This window comes from Ambystoma mexicanum, chromosome 10, assembly GCF_040938575.1.
Source record: "Ambystoma mexicanum isolate Mex_15411 chromosome 10, UKY_AmexF1_1, whole genome shotgun sequence".
In the NCBI taxonomy this organism is placed as follows: domain Eukaryota; kingdom Metazoa; phylum Chordata; class Amphibia; order Caudata; family Ambystomatidae; genus Ambystoma; species Ambystoma mexicanum.
The window spans coordinates 1520172843-1520190479 of record NC_090932.1 but is presented as its reverse complement, the minus strand read 5'-3'; positions in this window follow the sequence as shown (position 1 = coordinate 1520190479).

The window sequence follows — 17637 nt, the reverse complement described above, 5'->3', positions numbered from 1 at the left end:
AGAGCAGTCGAAGATGACTCCAAGGTTTCTGGCTTCAGTTGAGGGGAAGAAGGAGGAAGCAGGGCTCCCGATGGGAAGGATCTCAGTTTTAGAGGTGTTGAGGCAGAGATCGTTGGAGGCGCACCAGGACTGGAGGGCAGAAAGGCAGTCAGGGATGATGGAGGGTGCAAGAGGGTCAACAGGGAATTTAAAAAGAGCTGTGTGTCATCTGCGTAACACTGGAAGTTGAAGGAGAAGGAGGCGATGATGGGTGGCAGGACAGCAAGGTTGATGTTAAAGAGCCCCGGGAGAGTATAGAGCCCCGGGGGACACCACAGGTGTAGAGGGAAGTAGAAGAGGAGAAGGTGCCCAGGATGACCTAGGAAGAGCGGTTAGTGAGGAAAGAGGTCAGCCAGTCCGGAACCCGTTCCGAGATATCAAGGGGATCGTGGAGCCTTTTGTATGAGGATGGAATGGTGGTAATGGACTACACACCAATTGTCCTACAGAGCCAACGTTCAGCTCTTGAGCAGTATTGTAAGAGAAATGGGTTAAAAATCAACATTGCTAAAAGAAAAGTCTGTTCATTTAATCCAAGCAGGAAAAAGTTAGTCAGCAATTATAAATGCCTTTTAGACCAGATAACTTTGGAGAAAGTATACAACTTTGTATAATTGGGCTTCTATTTGGTCAGAGGCTCAGGCAATACGGAGGCCCGGAGGATAGCTCAGGCGCAATGTGTTTGTCTTGGAAGCAAGACAACATATATCAACACAGGTTCCAATCCCGGTCTCGGGCGAAGAAATTTATCTCTGGTATTAAGGGCTTTATAAAATAGCAATTATAATTCATTGGAATTATAATCTTTGACTATACTAAGTCAAGGATCACTGCTTTTGCAGCCCAAGGAGGTAAACTTAATCGGACATTTGGTTATTTCTCAGTCCTTCCAGTGATTTCACTTTACGTGAAAAAGTTGTCCTAGTTATTCTCTAGGGGGTGAGACGTTATTATTGTAAGCTAACAATGATTGGCCTTGTCTAGAAGACACCTTTTAGAAAAAACTGTTGAACTTCCCCAGAGGTGTCCCTCGCTCTGTATACAAATTGGGGTTACATATGGTGGAAGCTTAAGCAGGTTAAGGATAGCAAGTGTAACAGATCCTTTAATGAGTGGGTCTATAGATGTGAGGCTTGTATAAAAAGTACAGTCTTTGTCTGGATGTGGTAGGAGAAACGCCAACAAGAGCAAAAAGGATGCTTTTAGAACAGGATTGGATATTGACAATCCAAGCTGTGCGCAAGTGCAAGCTGTTTTCCAGCATTTTGCTAGATGGCAGGACCTCAGATACATTTTGGGGGCCCCAGCAAGATCCTCTGTTCCCTCAGCCAACTGAGGATATACTGGCCACCATCTGGTGGGGCGCAGGTCTGGGAACCACAGACCAGTTCTAAGCACAGCACAGAGGAGGTCTTGCAGATGCCGAGTTCATGAAGGTCTGCCTGGTCCCGAGCACCGCCTACGCTCAGGAGAAGGAGAGAGCCAGCAAGGAAGGCTTGGTGCCGAGAGGGCTTGAGGGTCTCTAGGAAATACCCACGAGGGGAGGCAGTGTCTTTGTTATGGTGTTAACGACATCTCTTCAATGAGGGAGGAATGATCGGTCGTAGTACTTGTAGATTTTGGTACAGTCTGCCCCATTGGGTGTGGATGTGTGGCAGGAACATTTGCGTTAGAGCAGAAAGGTGCATAGAAAGTCGCATACCCCGCTGGATGGGAGTTGCGTGTAGTGCAGGCAGTTTTATAGTTGCATCATTGGGGAAAGGGTGTTGTTTTCATTCATTTGTTGAAGTGGTGAAGGAAGTGCTCTGCAGAGTCTGATGAACATTTATGATGATTGATTGTCAGTGATTAGTTTTTTTTTTTAGGTGGCTTCGACCAACGTGGAAAGGTTGGCACCTCAGGTACCGGGTGTACAATATTGCGCTAGTCATAGTAGCCGTGGACATCAGCCTGGAGAAAAAAGGCATGGTCTGGCGTCTGACTATACTATCATGGGTAAAAGTGGGCCTTTGGAGAGGTTGAAGGGCAAACTAACAAGGAGTGAGTTGATGGGCCTGTGGAGAGGGCCTCTGTGCATGGTGGGTTTCATGGGTAGGCATGTGAAGAGGGCCAGAGATTGTGAATAGGGCGTAAGGAGAAAGAGAGATAAGTATTTATGTCTGAGAGGTGAATGAGAGTGAGGGTGTGAACGTAAAAAAAGGGGAACAAGGGTAAATAGAAAAAGTGGATGGGAGTGTAGAAACACAACATGAAGAAGAGGAGAGAGGTTTGGATAATGCCTTTCCGGGATAACCCCATCGATCACATTTGTGAAAGGTTGCCCCAATATCACGATAAAATAATAAAATATAATTTTCAATGGGTCCAGGACACTGCGGGACAGTGTTTCCATGCATGGACAGGGGAGGGAACGTTTGCTAGTAAGATGAGAGAACATAGGTTCTCATAACTGTTAACAAAGTACAAAGGTTCTAAACTTAAGAGTAGACAGAGTATTCTAGGGCTGTGGAAGCTCTATGAAGAGAAAAAGGATGAGCCCCGTGCTCTGTCTCCACCATACAGAGCATACCCAGCATTAAGACCTGCAGCAGGGTATACAAACCCACAGTGGGTATCTCCAGACAGAGAGGAAGGTGAAAAGGGAAAAAAAGAAAAGCAGGGAGATGAGACTGGGGTCAAACCTGACAGGGGAGACAAGAAGTTTCTGGCGGACATAGAAAGGAACACATGGCAACAGTTGAATGCATTGTTCAATGAAGCAGAGAGAGTAATAGAGGAGGAGGTGCGGAGAACGGAAAGAGGACGGGGACACAGAGGAAGGACAAGGGTGGACATACGGGAGGAAAACATTTAAATTAGATCACGAGGAGCACAACCGGGGGGATGAGCAGACGTGAATATGTTGTGTCCGACGAAGATGAAGAGGAAGAGAAGGTCAATGAGGAGGGGGACGAACAGTGGACGCCAGATAAGGAAATGGGAAGGGGGTAAAAACAGAGAATGCAGGGTGACCAGGGGGAGCAAAGTAGCAACTGGTCTACCAGCCTCCACGACCGTAAGGAGAAGGTGAAGATAGGACTGGCACAGACACACAAAGGGGGTCGGGAAACAGGACCCTGGGCAACACAAATGCTGTTGCTGCAGAAGTGAAAAGGAGACGCACACTATGTGACATTTCAGAGAATGGACAGAGACAATCTCATGTGGAGCTTGCCCTCCCTGATGGCGGGGGCTAGCAAGTAGATATATGCACTCCAAAAAGAAACAGCAGGGGTGACACTAGCTATCGGGAACTTAAAATGTTTATTTGTGGTAATAATAGGAGAGCGAGGCAACAAAATATGGGAGCAAGTGGGGTACAATTAAGCACCAATGCACATGATGGAGCACTGCTTAATACCTGCCATGCTCACGTGTGGAAAGTATTGAGGAGCATGTATCTGGACAGCTCAGATTTAGGGGCTGTCATGACCCGTAAAATGACTCCAGATGAGGATCTTGCAGAATATATACAACAGGTCCAGGAGCTCTGGACATTAGCGACGCAGAATCCTTGGGATGAATACATACCTCTATTTTACCATATATTAGTCAAAGGACTCCCATCAGCTATCCAGGCCTCCCTAGACAAAATAGTAGGAATAAAGGCGAAGGAATGGGCAGAAATACAGGTTACCATAGTACACTATTGTAAGAGGAAGCAGGAGGGTGAGAGACAAGTGGCCAGAATTGCTGCAAAGGTAGAAAACAAGCTGGTATAGAAGATGCTTGCTAGGTTCACTATGGAAAGAGCAATGCTCATACATGACGCTGATACAGTGGCCCTGACTCAACTGGGAGGGTTCCCAATAGGGAATGTGCCCCAGCATTGGGGATACGAGCTGCCGCAGCATGTCCCACAATGGGAGGTACAGCCACATGGGGGTTATCCATGAGGGGGATGTACCCGCCCATGGGATATTATGCACAAGGAATAGGGTACTCACAATGGGGTATATGGGGAGGATATAGAGGTGCAAGATTCCAGTTCATTGGAACATGTTTCATATGCAGGAACCAGGGACATTTTGCACGTACCTGCTCCTTCAGGTAATACGCACAAGCATATCAAAAAGCACAAAAGCAGGGCTCAGTCATGCAGCAAGCACATCCAAGGCAGTTCCAGCATCTGCAAACACAGCCCCAACAAGTACACACACAGCAGGGACAGCTACAGCCCCCACAGGTGCAGCACTCAATCATCAGCATGGCAGGTTGGGGTCCAAGGGACACCCCTGAATGCACTGCAAGCACCCCCACAGGCCCCATAAAACACAACATCGCTCAGACAGAATTTGGTACCCCGTAACACCAGAGTAAGTGTCCTGGGAGGGAATCCTTTCCCATTCCCACAACACATAAAAACCGAATAGGAGAGAACACATGGGGTGAGTGTGTGTCCAGTCCTAGCAGTAACTGAAAACCCCAAAGAGGAACCCGAGGTAGCAGTGAAGATAGGACAGAAAGAGTTACTGTTCTTGATAGATGTGATGGCCACCAAGTCTGCAGAAAGGAGGGTAGATTCTACCTGTCAAACAAAGTAATGGACACACAGGGCTTCTCTGGGGCAATTGTCACGGTTCCAGTAACAAAAGTTGTACCTTTGACTATAGGGAAACAACACCTTGTAACTCCCCTATTGTACTCAAAATACACCCCCATAAATATCCTGGGGAGGGACTTACTGAGCAAGCTAAATGCAACGATTTAATTCACGGAAAAGGGCATGGGTTGCGAAACACCAGGCATGTATTCTGCCAGAGTGGCAACCATCCTCCACCCCATATATGCTCACAGCACATTGTGAGGACAACCCACATACCCTGACCTATTTCTATATGGGGTCCAGATATTACTGGGTTGTGTGCCAGGAATACAATGGAAGATATTTGACTATCATCAGGATTTTTTTTCCACTCTCAGTGCCACAGGGAAGTTGCCCCAGGCACACTAATATTGCTGCGGCTCGAAGCAGTGATCATTAGAAAATACATGGTGATACTATGTGGAACAGATGAGGAGAACATAAAATGGCATACAGTACTCTGAAGTGGCCCAACACTGACAATAACAGGTGTGACTGATGAAAAGCTTTTCTCAGATGCGGCGGAAGTAGAAGAGGGGGGAAATAGTGTTTCAGCTACACATTCTCTACCCTATAAGATTATTAGGGAGGCCAGTACCACAACCGACACATGTGGTGAAAAAAGAGGCCATATACACACAGGAGGATTTAGTGAAGGTCCCTGGGTAACTGTGGACAACCGGACCCCATGATGTTGTAGTGTTAAAAGGAGCAGGGACTGTGAGAATAGAATTTAAAGAGAATACAAAGGTATGGGGTGTAACAGGTAATGGTGCGCTAGGTTATCAATGTCTTCGTGAGTGGTCAACTGCAGCAGCCACAAGAACAGAGGCCCCCTAAGCCCACCAAAGTAAGCTTGGACAAAACATTGTGTTGTTAATCAGTGCAAAGATCTTAAATCAATTAGTCAATGCCTAATCAAATGAAAACACAGAGTCCTTATATATCATATGAGTGTCAGTTTCCGAGGCGTGATTTATTGGTAACGCCCAGTAAGTCAACAGCTGACACGTGTTTCGACCAGTAGGTCTTTCTTAAGGCAATGATGGCAAGTATCTAGATTCCTTATTGTGTAATATTTGTTCATTAACAGAGTTTTAAAAATCTTCAAAAATAGTTAAAGCCAGAATGGCAGCAAGTGTGTTCCTCCTCATTATCCGCAAGAAAGCTGGTTGCAGAAATACTGGGCACACTTTATAATAGTCAATCCAAAGCATCCATTTTTTAATACACTTCTTAACATTGCTGGGTGGCAAGGGAAACAAGGTGGACAAGGACAAGTTACAGCATTGTCAGAAGGAGGTAGTGTGCCTGGGACTACAGAAGGAGGGAAGATAACACCAGAAAGAGTAGAGGCAATTCACAGAACCCCACCTGCCCGCACAGTAAAAGAAATGCAGCAATTTCTGGGATTGTGCAATTATTGCAGGGCTTGGATGTTCCACTACTCCACGTTTACAAAGCCCCTCCTTCAGGCACTGAAAGAAGTGCAAAAAGAGAAAAGACCCATAAAATGGACTTCAGAAATGACTGAGAATTTTCCCAAACTCAAAGGTGGCAACTCCCAACTACATGGAAAAGTTGACCTGCTCTCCCATTAAGATGGTTCAAGATGACAGCAGTCCTTATGCAGAAGATATTGGAGGGACACAAGACTCTGGCCTATTAAAGCATCCTCTTAGACCCAGTGGTGCAGGACAATGGTGCAGGGACATTTTCCCTGTGAGCTGGTGCTCGCAGCAGCAGCATTTTCAAAAGAAAAGGCAGCAACAGTCACCATGGAGTGTCCAGTGGTATTGTACTTGTTGCCATATTGGGGAAATCCAAATCCACTCTCACCACACAGAGGGCTTCAGGTTATGAGATTATACTGACAAACCCAGCCATTTAGTATGTTAGGTGTCATTTGGTGAACCCAGCCACCTTCATAGCAGAGCCAGCCACACCAGGAGAGTATATGGATGATTGTGCAGCATACATTGACAGGATGGAAGGGAATATTCAGGTGTTGGAAGAGGAAATAGAGGGAAGAGATGTGATTTCTTTCATGGGTCCTTGAGCATAGACCCAAAAACAGGAAAAATACACACTGGTGTCACAGTAGTGTACCATAGGGACGGGGAATTTCAGATTGCCTCCCAAATGAGATTGCCATCACACTACTGAGCACAGGAAGTGGAATTAGTGGCCATGATAAGTGCACTAAACATGACATAAGGGCATGTGGGCAACATTTTCTCTGACTCTGCTTATGTCACGTCCACAGGGCTTCATCTCCCAGGGAAATAACATTGCTGACAAAGCAGCAAAAGTGGGTGCCTACCTACATGAAGGTACCACTAGGTTGTACCCAGGTGAGGAGGGTAGGGTGCTGATGATTCTTGCCAGGGAATAGAGGAATAAAGGGTCAGAGAACACAGAGCATTTCAGCTAAATTCCAATTGTACAGATAATTGACCTACAGAGGGAAGCTCCCCAGGAAGAGAAGGATGTATGGGTACAGAGGGGGTGCTATCTCTCGCTCCAACGGATCTGGCATGGAGACAAAATAGCACAGGGAAACTTGTGAAGCCTAGAACATTTTTGGATATGGCATTGGCAATAGCATTGGAGCAGCTCCACATTCCTGCCCATGTGTCCAAGGAGCATGTGGTGGCAGGAATAAATGAGGGTTGGTTCTTCCCCAAGCTCCATGACCTAGTAGCAGAGTGTACAGGGAATTGCATGGTGTGTCAACATTTCTTGGCAGGTCATACATTAAAAATAATACAAGGAACATTACTGTGACCGGAAGGGCCCTTCCAGCACTTGCATATTGACTATGTCGATATGCAAGAGAGATGTGTCTCCTATAGGTACATGCTTGTTGTTGTCTGTCCTTTTTCACGTTGGCTTGAGGTGGGACTCTGTGCTCATAATGACGCAAAGTCAGCGACTACATTCTTGGTGCGAGAGGTGTTTTCAAGATGAGGAGTATGTGATGAACTAAGGTCAGACAATGGGCAGGACTTTGCGAATTACCTATTCAAGGCAGTTACAACCCTCGTGTGGATAAAGCACCGCCTTTGCACAGTGTGTCGACTACAAGCGAATGTTGTGGTGGAGCGACTCAATGGCCTTCTCAAAGAACGCTTAGCAAAGCTAACAACAACTTTGGGTAATAATTTGCTTTATTACCTCCCATTAGCGCTTTTTGCATTACGCAACTCACCTGGCGCAGATCATCATTTGACTCTGCATGAAATTGTTACTGGCATGAGAATGCATGTGCCCTCCTCTCATGCATGTGCAATTTCGGATGCTAACACAACGGCACAGGTTCTGGGGGAAGAATCCAATGCATATTTGACTGAACTCACTAAAGCATTGACATACGTGTCTCGTCAGGTTCAGCGACCAACCAGCCGGTGGTCTAACATAAGAATACCCACAAGTGCACACAATGAGGACGCATTTCCACAAGCCATGCCCGCTATCCTGGAGAAAATGTGTTCGTCCTCACTTTTGTGCGGCAATGGTGAGAACCTAGGTTCACCGGCCCCCATGAAGAAGACTTTTTGACACCTACAGCAGTGAAAAGTAAAGAAAGAAAAGCATGGATCCACGTGTCAGACGTTTGCAGAGACAACACCATCTCCCCTTCCGGAGAGGAAGAGAGTGGACCAACTTGAAGGGAATATAAATAAGTTATCACTAACACTTTTTCCTGCTATAAGACTTTACAGAAAGACCATAGAAGAGGGCAACCGTGGGCATACAGTGGCTCAGGGGAATAGAAGAAAATATAAAAAAAGATGTGAAATAGATAGGTGTAGGATTATTTTGCATTTTTCTGCTGTTTCTCTTTCTCTTATGGTTTCTATTGCATAAAGAGTCTGGCAACATGCTGAAAGAAAATGAAAAATATATGCGTTCCAAAAGAAGTGTATTTAGCGTAGACAAATTTCATGACATGATCGGGGGTGCAGGACACGGCATCCGGGAACATGTTTTGCGAGGAAAAGAAACGTGTGGTTCGAAAGGGGGCTAATGGCACCTGCTATATGCGCTCTCTAATCCTGCATGTTACAGGCACACCCAAGCTATTTCTGCCCTGAGAGGTAGCAGCAAGGGAAGAGGGATGGATAATGCACCTGTATCTATGCAAGACATGGGGACTGTTTCAGGAGAGAACGGTAGCGGGTCATTGGATAGAAGAAGGGCAAGAAGTATACAGTGATAATTATATACCACTGGAGAGCATGTCCAAAAATGAAGCCACCAACCACATACTACTAGAATATGTAACAGAAGGGGCAAGAAGGGAAGAGCAGTTGTTCACGATCCTCAACAGAATACACTGTAAAAATTCAACAGGACACAATATCCCATGGTGGCACACCAGACCCCTGATGAGAATATGGGGTTTGGTGTTTCATGATGGAAAATGGGAAGAGGGGATGTGACAGTGTCATGTGGAGGGGATAGTGGGATTTGTGGAAGATATGGTGAGAAAGATAAAGGACAGTTGTCGGGCAGTACGGAATGACCATATCCATGCTTTGACTTGGATAGATGAGAGACATCAACCCATTCTCATAAATCCTCTTACACAATATTTCAGGGCCACTGGGACAACCGTGGTGGGGGTGAATACTGGCTGCGAGAAGACAATGAGCATCCCGGCACTACAGAGAGGGACCGCTGCAGTGATAGACCACTGGTGAGCCTGCGGATCAAAAGCATATGCCCAGCTGTCTCCAGACTGAGGAGGGGTGTGCTCCCCAGTTACACTCCATAGCCCTGCATTGGTTGTGCCTCAAGCAGATTTACTACCCATCAATGACCACTCTGCATTACAATAAAGGAAGATGGTGAAAGAGCAAAGGATGACCAGAGAACACCATGAATAGAAGGAAAAGGAGCAGTCACTATTTGTCGAAAGAATCCTCTCAAAGTTTGGATGCCATTGTTAGGTAAAATTTCACTTACTGTTGTTTTACCTCTATGTTTGTGGACCCCCCAATGTTTTGCTTTTGTTACAGCTTCCTGACCTGACTTTCTGCCAATGAAGCACAACCTTCCGCTGGGCTCCACTGGGCTTTCGCTCATAGTTCTGGGGATACTGACTTGTCCCTCTGACAGTCGGTACTGGGAAACATTGTTTCCCTTAGTCTTCTGACTTTGTTGTCCCTTTTGGCAATTGTATTTCAGTACACAAAGAGCATTACTGTACCGCACACCGGGGTCCTTTGCGTTTTCGTGCCCTAAACAGTCCTTAAGGATTTTTTGTTAACTGGACAATGTGCCTATGAGTAGACTGGTGGCAGCAGAAGCTTTTCGTGTATTTTTATTAACTTTTACTGAGCCATGCTGCGCTTATCACGTTTCGCTCATGACTGTGGCTAGTGTCCGTTTTTTAAAACTTTTAACTTTCAATATCAACAGGTGCAGCTAACACAAAGCTTTACATGGGCTTATTTTGTAGCTGCTGGCGATCAACATAGGACTAGTCCTAAACTGGGGACGATTCCTGCACCAGATGGCACGCCCTCCCAGCTTTTTGCTAGTCCTCTCCACGTCCACAAAAACCTGGACCCTCACCCAGGTAAACAACCAGGGCCCCCTTTTATCTTAAAATGGCACCCTCAGATCAACCAGATTTACACCACACCATTTGGTTGTCTCTAACATGAGGTGTTCCACCCTTTTGTCTTACACCTACAGGGACAAGAGCCAACACAATTAGGAAAGGGACTCCTCCGGGACCACCTGCTTCTGAACTTTTGAAACAAAGAGGTCCAGCAGCAACCGCACATGAGGTTGAGGGACGGCGTAGCACTCCAGACCAGACACAACCCAAGACTTGTGATCAAATTATCGGCAGGTAAAGCCACAGCCGATATACTAGAGGTCACATTCAATCTGTATAGAGTCAGAAACACACTGACCAACAGTGAGAGGGGGAATCTAAACTTTTTTCTTTTGCATATTCACACATGGTCTTCAAGTAAAGTGCCCTGATGAAGGCGGATGAACAATAAAAGTCGAAGTACTGCCGAAACATGATAAGCTTGGTAGAGAACCAAGCCCCACGTAGGCAAAGAATTCTTTTACTATAAAAGACCCAGTTACGAGGCTAAATTAAAGCCCTAGGACAATTTTTTGAACCCTTATAAACTCCTGCCTCTTTAACCCAATAGAGCAAATGCAAGGGAAAGACATAGGGAGTTTCTCTAAGACACCGAAAATATGGTGTTAAATAAGGGAACTGCATTCAAGTTTTCCTCTTTTAAAACTCACCTTCGATGTTACATTTTTAAACTTTAATTGTGTTTGTCATATTGTTGAATGTTTTTTGTTATAAATCATGAAGACAAATGGTTTCTCTTTGATTATGATATGTTTTTTATGGAATGTATTACAGACATCCATGTTGAGTTCAAACTATCTTTGTATTAACGCACTTTATCTATATGAATTAAAAAGCACATGTTAGTAAAAAAATGTTTTCGCTCTCCACCTAGCTCAATTGTTCTAAGACGTCTACAAATAATTGAATTAGATAATTGATGCAATTTAGGCCTTCCCCTTGCTTTTTGTGACCTGGGGAGTACTTATTTGGGCATTCATTCACCCGTGAAAGCCGGTGCTTTTCACAGGATAATGCATGTCAGTGTGTGGGTACCAAGGAATTGGGCTGGGACTGTCTGGTATCAATCCACACTACTGGTGCCAGCATGTCTGGTGTGCACAAGAGCATGAGAGCTGCAGTGGTCCCTGATTGGATCACTGCTAGCGTGCACGAGTGGGGCAGATCTCCTCATTGGCCAGCTGGGGTGCAAGCACTCACTGAACTTTAGGATATAAGGAGGGGCTCTGAGTGTAGACACGCAAATCACCCTGAGGTTCAAAGTGACCTCTACATGGAGCCAAGTGTCCTGAGAATGGAAGCAGATCAAATGACTGTCCAGAACTGTGCAGAGAAGGGTTGGGACCCTGAGACCGCTCTTGTCCCGGTAGAGGCCTGCTTTGCACTCACTTTTTCAAAGACCTGCAAAGGTGCTTTAACCCTTTTGAGTTGTGTAACCAATCACTCTCAACGTCTCCTTGGCATCCTTCAAATGAGCATTTTAGGAAATGTCCCTGGGCCCTCCAGTGGACTGACCAGCTTGTTCCTTGGAACCTGTGCTGGAGCACTGCTACATCGAGTTTCAGCTCAAGCTTTGGAAGAACCATAGTTCACACTGCAAGGCACCTTCTTGACTAATCTCATTTGTCCCTACTGCTTTGGGCTGTGAGAAAGAAGCATGCATCAGTCCACGAGACTTGGGTGCTCCTAGGTCACTGCGGTCACTGTTGGCAACTTTCCTGCCTTTCTTCAAGTGTCCTGAGACCAGCTGCATTGGTGCTTTCTTTGTCCTGCATTTGTGACAAGAGATACAGCTCCTGATGTAAATCGACCCGCATCTGCACCCGCTGTGCCTGTGCACTTTGAAGCGTAACCATGGAGGGGATTTCATAGTCAGCATATATGGGTGTGATGTCGGCACAACGGAAATATAGTGGTTTGAGACTCGGTTGAGTTACCAGGTATAATTTATTATACAGATGCTGCTCTGACCTGGATGTGCACATATGGTTTGATGACAACACTGTTGACTACACTGTCAGCCCCCACTGATTTTTTGCCGACTGGAAGCCCCATTGATTGTGAGTGTTTTTTATAATTGTTCAAAATGGGATTAGATTGAATATTGGGCATGACGCTTTGGTCATGTGTGCTGAGAGGCATAATAATATACTGGAAATTATGCTTATACCTAGTTGCATCACACTGTTTTTCAGGTGGTAGCTCCGCTAGGAGTTGTGCACAGACTAATGCGATGATCTATTGTAGAGCGGCATAACAAGATAGATTCTAGATGACAGTATGAAACAGACAAACATCAGGAGAAAGTAAGTCCTGCCCTGTAAGCTATTTGTGCACCTGGGTGTTTTGTCTATATATATGGAGATTTAGGTTGACTCTGGGCTTTATTGCTTCACAGGATACCTCCCGCACTGCTCCTTTGATTATTCGGGAGTTAGCCCGTTTGATCTCGGGAATTCTGCTCTTTTGAACACTTGGGTTTGATTCCTATGACTTGCGCCACCCCCATCATTTATAAATTGGAGGTGAGTGCGAGCCCTCACAATCATTCATGGTTGTTATGCATAATTTTGATATGCCAAAGCAAAGAAATGAGGTTGGATTATAAATGGTTGTTTATATGTTTGTTTTAGGTAGAATTAAACTGTAAAGTTGTCGAGGACATCTTCCATCAATATTTATCACAAGTGTGAGGATACTGCCACTATTGTTTTTTGTCCTGAAGAAGGTCGAGAAGACTGCGGGCCATACTTTTTCACCTGAAATTGACCGAAACATATATAGACATAGGCTACAAGAGAATACTATTGGACTTATATGCACATTTGTTAGGAAATAAGGGTGGACAAGAAAGAATATACTATATTGTATAAGGTGACAAGAAAGACTTAAATGGGAGTTGAACTTTCCTGTGTATCGGAAACCTTGGTGTGAGACTGAATGCGTGTTGGTACGAGTGTGTATGAAAGGTGGAAATTAGTAGATGTTCAAAATAAGATTGATTATGTACAGTATTCGTGTGGTTTTTAATTTTGTGATATAATTGTTGAATTAAATTGGTGCAAGAGATTTCTATGTACAGTCTGTTAATCCAACCTCACTACCAAGATCAATTTTTTAGAATATGATTATATTGTTTACCTGAAGGATTGTTTGGTTGACAGGTACCCTTATTATTGTCCCACCATAAGAAGCCTGTTGCAGAATGCTTTGGAGGAGTTCTGGTTGGCCAGCATCTGGATGTGCCCAGGACGGATGGCCAGGGTATTCCACTTCTACTATTTGCAGACAGAGGCATGCTTCATAGTTGCACTGAAATAACATTGCATAAAGTAATGGCTACCTTTTGAAATTACAGCATTCACCATAAGAAGGTCAATAAAGCGAGCAAATCAAAGGCAACGATGATGGGCCCAGCTAAATGCCCTACGAGGTTTTTTGTTTAAATGGTAGATTTTTAGAGGTTAAATCTCACATTGACAACCTGGGCGCCTGCTTTGATAATAAAATAAGGCAGGTTTATGAACCATGTACTGATGGGCCACGGTAAGTGTAGTTGAACATACTTTCGTTAGAGGCCCCTTCATATCATCAAACGGAACTTTGACTAGTCCCCTGCATCTGGAAATTGAGGTATGTTGTATCACTGATCGCATCGACCTCTTACCAATTTCACATTTGATTTGGTATTGGGGTAACGTGGTAGCCAAGTATAACAAGCCACATCTATATATATATATATATATATATATATATTTGTGAAAGTGTGTTTGTATGTTTGGGGTTGGCTCCAACCCACAACAGTTGGTGGGCTGAAATTGTGGCCCAAGGTCGGCATACCAGTCTGGGGTGTACTGGCAATGGTGAAATGTGTCCAACCCCACCCATCTGCCCTGCACAGGGCGGGGCTCAGCCCGATGTGCCATCAGTATAGGCGATTTAGGGAGATTTTGTGACTTTTCCAAAAATTGGAAGTTAGGACACAAGGTCGACGCACCCGTCTGGAATGTACTGGTGATAGTGACATTTTACCAACCCCACCCATTCACCCTGGGCTGTAGAGGGGTCCAGCCCTGTGCTATCAGTACAGGCGATTTCGGGAAATTGCAGATTTTTCACAAAATAGGAAGTTATGACACAAGAACACATACACAAGGCTTTATCAGACCCCCGCGTGCATGTCAGCTAAAGACCCTGGCAACGCTGGGTGGTACAGCTAGTTGAAAGATACTTTCGGCTTGGATACTCGTATGAAGGTCCTGTGGCTGGCCAAAAACATTGTATGCATAGGGCTTTAAAACCCTATGGGAGTTTCCAGCTACTTTTAGTAGGGATTCCCCCTGGAAAGTAAGGGAAAGACTTGGGATGTGAGAGGGAGGCAATGGTGGGTAAATCTGACAAACACCTTATGTTGTCAAGGTATTTGAAAAATAGGCATATATGGGGGTTGTAGGCTTATGTGGACTTCATTATACAAAAAGATGGCCAGAAAGCAATTCATGTATTTTAGATTCGGATGCCTCACTCTGAGCTATCTTACTGCTAAGTGGGGAAAGGTGTTTAGGATTGGACTCTGTGAATGCAATAATGTGACTCTGCCAAAAGAAGAAAACAAACAGAAAGGTAGGATTACTGCAATGATCTTGGATGCCTGCACTCTGGGATGGAAAGAAAGAGGCCATAAACACATGAATACTTTGGCAAAGTTGGCTTTGCCAATTTTTAACCAAGAAATAACTTTAAGCGACTATGAACAAGTTGAAGAACCTTACTGGGGTTTCAAGACTAGAAGTCATATTTTGAATACATTCCAAAGTAGTATGCGGAAGTCTTTCACTTCCAGACTTTGAGATCTTTTTTGGCTTCCTTAAAAACATCCAAAAGGTGTTTTTTGAAACACTGTTTGTCAGATGGGCAGCAGGTGGGAGGACGGTGTCTCATGGCATCCCGCAGCCCCACCTTCTGGCAAGGCACTACAAGGTCTTTTTTCTGGCATGGTACTCTCATTCGATCTTGGAATCAGATGTCATTCTACAATAGCATGATACCACGTGGTGCATTATTAACATCCACTGATACTAACAAGGGCGGGCGAGACAGGTGGGTCTAGGGTTGGCCTGCGTCACATGCTGGGCTCAAGCACTCAACCTGAGTTTCAAGCCACTGCCCATAAAAAACTCAGGGCGAGCCCCACCTAATTGGGCAGCTTCTATGCTGCCTGGGAAAAAATGATCTTGTCTGTCGTGGGGCAGCGGAGGCTGCCTGACTCCCGGTCCCACCCCCTCACAACTCAGCATTGTCAACGGTTGGGGCTGGCGGGCAGGAAATATGTTCATCAGGCGACTCCATCTTCTTGAACACCAGGAAAAATAGCCTTTAAACCTCACCTCCTGCCACCTCCATAGTGTCCATGTTGGTAGCCACCCTCCTATCCTCAAAAGTTTAAATGAGATGAACTGAGGGTGTAGGTGGGCAGCTTCACTGCTACCTGCCCCTAAAAAAACATCATCCTGTGCTGTCCCCTCATCCCTACTGCAGCACCGGTGTTCCCACATTGCGTCGTCCTGCTAAAATAAAATATGCATCCCCTTTCCCTACTTTATAGTGCCACTTTCGCTGCATCCTTTCTTGGAGGTATCGTGCAAGGTGGAGAGCTCTGCTGCAAGGGCCAGGATTGAGGAAAAATGCCAGGTAGAGGGGTCTTGTGGTGAAGGAGGAAACAGGTTGCAAGGTATTGAACTTGTGTTATGGGGAATGAGGAGGCAAGGTTCCAGATAAGGGGTTTGTGTGGTGGGAAGTGGGGTGACAGGACACCAGAGAAGGGGTTTGTGTTGTGGGGTGAGGTGAGGAGGGAGGCAGTACACCAGGCATGGGTTTGTGCTGGGGTGTAAGGGGTATAGCAGGTCGCCATGCAAAGGGTTTGTTTCGGGCACCGGGTAAAGGGTTTGAGTTATGGGGGGAGGCGCGGTGACAGGACACCAGATAAGGGGGTTGTATTATGGTGGATGGCGGGGGCAGAAGAACAGTTACAGTGTTTCTGTTGTGGGGAGGCAGGGCACAAGGCAGTGGGTCTGTGGTGTTAGGAGGCAGAACATCAGGCAGGGGGTTTAGGTTTGGTGGGAGGGGAGTCAGGACACCAAGCATGGTTATTTGTGTTGTGGGCGGTGTGGGGGGACAGGATGCAAGGTGAGCAGTCTTGGGCTCCAAGATTTACAGAGCCCTTATCTTTCTGCTAAAGAAATGGGTGGTGTTGGTTACCAAGTGTCACTGCGACAATCTATTTGTCCATGCTAGTAATATTTTTCTTCCAAAAACTAGGCACTGGCAGCATCAGGTTAAGGGAAGACCATAACACCTGCCGTTCTGAAAATGTGTACAAGAAATGAAAGGGTGACCCCTCTTACAGCTACCCAGAGGACTCCCTAGGAGATACCATGAATAAATTCTGCTAGTTTATATAGACCAAAAACTCACGGATTGTTCTTTAATCTAAATTTCTAATCATTGAATGTAAAATATTTTACTGTATGTTATAATGAAACTGTAAGCAAACAAAAGATACCACAACTGAATGTCAGACATTATCTTGGTAAGAGCCAGATATTGTGTAACTATCCTAGAGGAAGCCATTGTTTGACGAAACAAGAGGTACGTGCACCAAGAGATTATTGTTGGCTGTTTCTTACTGCATTGTATGCAATGGCTGATTATGATTGCACAAGTACACATCTGATAATTATGATGTAACCTTCTCATGGCACGCTACTTGATTTAATAAGCACTTCTAGTAAAACTAACAAGGAACATAATCTTTTTTTGAATCACTGATCACAGGCATTGAGCGCACACGTGTGGGGCGTCACCATTTCATTTCTTGTACCCATTATCTTTTTGGCCTTGGTTTGGCTCTTAGAGCTCATTTGTGGCTCTGCTCGATACTGCCCATGAATTATCTGACTGCCCCACTTCTAGGCAGTAACAAACAAATACACCTCCTCCCCATTATGCTCCCTTGGTAACAGAGAGGTCAATGTGTTCTTCCTGTCCCTGTGTCTATACCTGAGGAACAGTGTACAAAAAGAAGCAATGGAACTATGTTCCCTGCTAGCCTGCCAGCGCTCCCCACAAACCCCATCGACACGCCTGCTCCCATGTGCAGTCCAAACCCCCAAACAAACACACCTGCTGTTTAAGGGAATGTTCAGCGCAGTGCACGGAAGTGCAAGTTTCAACTTCTTCCTACACTTTTATTTTAAAACGAAATCGTTACGATTTCTTTTCAAAATAAAAGTGCAGGAACAGTAACACTTTTAAGAAAAAAGTATAGGAGCACCGCTCGCAA